This window comes from Passer domesticus, unplaced genomic scaffold (genome assembly GCF_036417665.1).
Source record: "Passer domesticus isolate bPasDom1 unplaced genomic scaffold, bPasDom1.hap1 HAP1_SCAFFOLD_55, whole genome shotgun sequence".
In the NCBI taxonomy this organism is placed as follows: Eukaryota; Metazoa; Chordata; class Aves; order Passeriformes; family Passeridae; genus Passer; species Passer domesticus.
The window spans coordinates 1146705-1151287 of NW_026990163.1; positions in this window are offsets into that span (position 1 = coordinate 1146705).

Here is a 4583-nt window from a genome sequence, read left to right on the forward strand (position 1 = left end):
CGAGTGGCCGCAAAGAGAGGCCATTTTGCAGGGGAAAAATAAGTCATTTGGCCAACCTCTGGGCATCAGATGAAAGCTGGCATTTGGGGCTATAAGGCCGAGCTGAGATCTGGCTTCTGACCACTGTAGTTTTGGAGAAATCCAGCAAAATTTGGAAATTTTTAGGTTGGGTGGTCAGGGTGGGCCAGGGCAAGTGGCCTCAAAGAGAGGCCGTTTTGCAGGGGAAAAAGAAGTCATTTGGCCAATCTCTGGGCATCAGATGAAAGCTGGCGTTTGGGGCTATAAGGCCGAGCTGGGATCTAGCTTCTGACCACTGTAGTTTTGGAGAAATCCAACAAAATTTGGAAATTTTTAGGTTGGGTGGTCAGGGTGGGCCAGGGCGAGTGGCCTCAAAGAGAGGCCATTTTGCAGGGGAAAAAGAAGTCATTTGGCCAGGGTCTGGGCATCAGATGAAAGCTGGCCTTTGGGGCTATAAGGCCGAGCTGGCATCTAGCTTCTGACCACTGTAGTTTTGGAGAAATCCAACAAAATTTGGAAATTTTTAGGTTGGGTGGTCAGGGTGGACCAGGGCGAGTGGCCGCAAAGAGAGGCCATTTTGCAGGGGAAAAATAAGTCATTTGGCCAACCTCTGGGCATCAGATGAAAGCTGGCATTTGGGGCTATAAGGCCGAGCTGGGATCTGGCTTCTGACCACTTTAGTTTTGGAGAAATCCGACAAAATTTGGAAATTTTTAGGTTGGGTGGTCAGGGTGGGCCAGGGCGAGTGGCCGCAAAGAGAGGCCATTTTGCAGAGGAAAAAGAAGTCATTTGGCCAGGCTCTGGGCATCAGATGAAAGCTGGCCGTTGGGGCTATAAGGCCGAGCTGGGATCTGGCTTCTGACCACTTTAGTTTTGGAGAAATCCGACAAAATTTGGAAATTTTTAGGTTGGGTTGTCAGGGTGGGCCAGGGCGAGTGGCCGCAAAGAGAGGCCATTTTGCAGAGGAAAAAGAAGTCATTTGGCCAGGCTCTGGGCATCAGATGAAAGCTGGCCTTTGGGGCTATAAGGCCGAGCTGGGATCTAGCTTCTGACCACTGTAGTTTTGGAGAAATCCAACAAAATTTGGAAATTTTTAGGTTGGGTGGTCAGGGTGGGCCAGGGCGAGTGGCCGCAAAGAGAGGCCATTTTGCAGGGGAAAAAGAAATCATTTGGGCAGGCTAAGGGCATCAGATGAAAGCTGGCGTTTGGGGCTATAAGGCCGAGCTGGGATCTAGCTTCTGACCACTGTAGTTTTGTAGAAATCCAACAAAATTTGGAAATTTTTAGGTTGGGTGGTCAGGGTGGACCAGGGCGAGTGGCCGCAAAGAGAGGCCATTTTGCAGAGGAAAAAGAAGTCATTTGGCCAGGCTCTGGGCATCAGATGAAAGCTGGCCGTTGGGGCTATAAGGCCGAGCTGGGATCTGGCTTCTGACCACTTTAGTTTTGGAGAAATCCGACAAAATTTGGAAATTTTTAGGTTGGGTTGTCAGGGTGGGCCAGGGCGAGTGGCCGCAAAGAGAGGCCATTTTGCAGAGGAAAAAGAAGTCATTTGGCCAGGCTCTGGGCATCAGATGAAAGCTGGCCTTTGGGGCTATAAGGCCGAGCTGGGATCTAGCGTCTGACCACTGTAGTTTTGGAGAATTCCAACAAAATTTGGAAATTTTTAGGTTGGGTGGTCAGGGTGGGCCAGGGCGAGTGGCCGCAAAGAGAGGCCATTTTGCAGGGGAAAAAGAAATCATTTGGGCAGGCTCAGGGCATCAGATGAAAGCTGGCGTTTGGGGCTATAAGGCCGAGCTGGGATCTGGCTTCTGACGACTGAAGTTTTGGAGAAATCCCACAAAATTTGGAAATTTTTAGGTTGGGTGGTCAGGGTGGGCCAGGGCGAGTGGCCGCAAAGAGAGGCCATTTTGCAGGGGAAAAATAAGTCATTTGCCCATCCTCTGGGCATCAGATGAAAGCTGGCCTTTGGGGCTATAAGGCCGAGCTGGGATCTGGCTTCTGACCCACTTTAGTTTTGGAGAAATCCGACAAAATTTGGAAATTTTTAGGTTGGGTTGTCAGGGTGGGCCAGGGCGAGTGGCCGCAAAGAGAGGCCATTTTGCAGAGGAAAAAGAAGTCATTTGGCCAGGCTCTGGGCATCAGATGAAAGCTGGCCTTTGGGGCTATAAGGCCGAGCTGGATCTAGCTTCTGACCACTGTAGTTTTGGAGAATTCCAACAAAATTTGGAAATTTTTAGGTTGGGTGGTCAGGGTGGGCCAGGGCGAGTGGCCGCAAAGAGAGGCCATTTTGCAGGGGAAAAAGAAATCATTTGGGCAGGCTCAGGGCACCAGATGAAAGCTGGCGTTTGGGGCTATAAGGCCGAGCTGGGATCTGGCTTCTGACGACTGAAGTTTTGGAGAAATCCCACAAAATTTGGCAATTTTTAGGTTGGGTGGTCAGGGTGGACCAGGGCGAGTGGCCGCAAAGAGAGGCCATTTTGCAGAGGAAAAAGAAGTCATTTGGCCAGGCTCTGGGCATCAGATGAAAGCTGGCCGTTGGGGCTATAAGGCCGAGCTGGGATCTGGCTTCTGACCACTTTAGTTTTGGAGAAATCCGACAAATTTGGAAATTTTTAGGTTGGGTTGTCAGGGTGGGCCAGGGCGAGTGGCCGCAAAGAGAGGCCATTTTGCAGAGGAAAAAGAAGTCATTTGGCCAGGCTCTGGGCATCAGATGAAAGCTGGCCTTTGGGGCTATAAGGCCGAGCTGGGATCTAGCGTCTGACCACTGTAGTTTTGGAGAATTCCAACAAAATTTGGAAATTTTTAGGTTGGGTGGTCAGGGTGGGGCCAGGGCGAGTGGCCGCAAAGAGAGGCCATTTTGCAGGGGAAAAAGAAATCATTTGGGCAGGCTCAGGGCATCAGATGAAAGCTGGCGTTTGGGGCTATAAGGCCGAGCTGGGATCTGGCTTCTGACGACTGAAGTTTTGGAGAAATCCGACAAAATTTGGAAATTTTTAGGTTGGGTGGTCAGGGTGGGCCAGGGCGAGTGGCCGCAAAGAGAGGCCATTTTGCAGGGGAAAAATAAGTCATTTGCCCATCCTCTGAGCATCAGATGAAAGCTGGCCTTTGGGCTATAAGGCCGAGCTGGGATCTGGCTTCTGACCACTTTAGTTTTGGAGAAATCCGACAAAATTTGGAAATTTTTAGGTTGGGTGGTCAGGGTGGGCCAGGGCGAGTGGCCGCAAAGAGAGGCCATTTTGCAGAGGAAAAAGAAGTCATTTGGCCAGGCTCTGGGCATCAGATGAAAGCTGGCCTTTGGGGCTATAAGGCCGAGCTGGGATCTAGCTTCTGACCACTGTAGTTTTGGAGAATTCCAACAAAATTTGGAAATTTTTAGGTTGGGTGGTCAGGGTGGGCCAGGGCGAGTGGCCGCAAAGAGAGGCCATTTTGCAGGGGAAAAAGAAATCATTTGGGCAGGCTCAGGGCACCAGATGAAAGCTGGCCTTTGGGGCTATAAGGCCGAGCTGGGATCTGGCTTCTGACGACTGAAGTTTTGGAGAAATCCACAAAATTTGGAAATTTTTAGGTTGGGTGGTCAGGGTGGGCCAGGGCGAGTGGCCGCAAAGAGAGGCCATTTTGCAGGGGAAAAAGAAGTCATTTGGGCAGGCTCTGGGCATCAGATGAAAGCTGGCCTTTGGGGCTATAAGGCCGAGCTGGGATCTGGCTTTTGACCACTGTAGTTTTGGAGAAATCCAACAAAATTTGGAAATTTTTAGGTTGGGTGGTCAGGGTGGGCCAGGGCGAGTGACCTCAAAGAGAGGCCATTTTGCAGGGGAAAAAGAAGTCATTTGGCCAACCTCTGGGCATCAGATGAAAGCTGGCATTTGGGGCTATAAGGCCGAGCTGGGATCTGGCTTCTGACCACTTTAGTTTTGGAGAAATCCGACAACATTTGGAAATTTTTAGGTTGGGTGGTCAGGGTGGGCCAGGGCGAGTGGCCGCAAAGAGAGGCCATTTTGCAGGGGAAAAATAAGTCATTTGGCCAACCTCTGGGCATCAGATGAAAGCTGGCATTTGGGGCTATAAGGCCGAGCTGAGATCTGGCTTCTGACCACTGTAGTTTTGGAGAAATCCAGCAAAATTTGGAAATTTTTAGGTTGGGTGGTCAGGGTGGGCCAGGGCAAGTGGCCTCAAAGAGAGGCCGTTTTGCAGGGGAAAAAGAAGTCATTTGGCCAATCTCTGGGCATCAGATGAAAGCTGGCGTTTGGGGCTATAAGGCCGAGCTGGGATCTAGCTTCTGACCACTGTAGTTTTGGAGAAATCCAACAAAATTTGGAAATTTTTAGGTTGGGTGGTCAGGGTGGGCCAGGGCGAGTGGCCTCAAAGAGAGGCCATTTTGCAGGGGAAAAAGAAGTCATTTGGCCAGGCTCTGGGCATCAGATGAAAGCTGGCCTTTGGGGCTATAAGGCCGAGCTGGGATCTGGCTTCTGACCACTTTAGTTTTGGAGAAATCCGACAAAATTTGGAAATTTTTAGGTTGGGTTGTCAGGGTGGGCCAGGGCGAGTGGCCGCAAAGAGAGGCCATT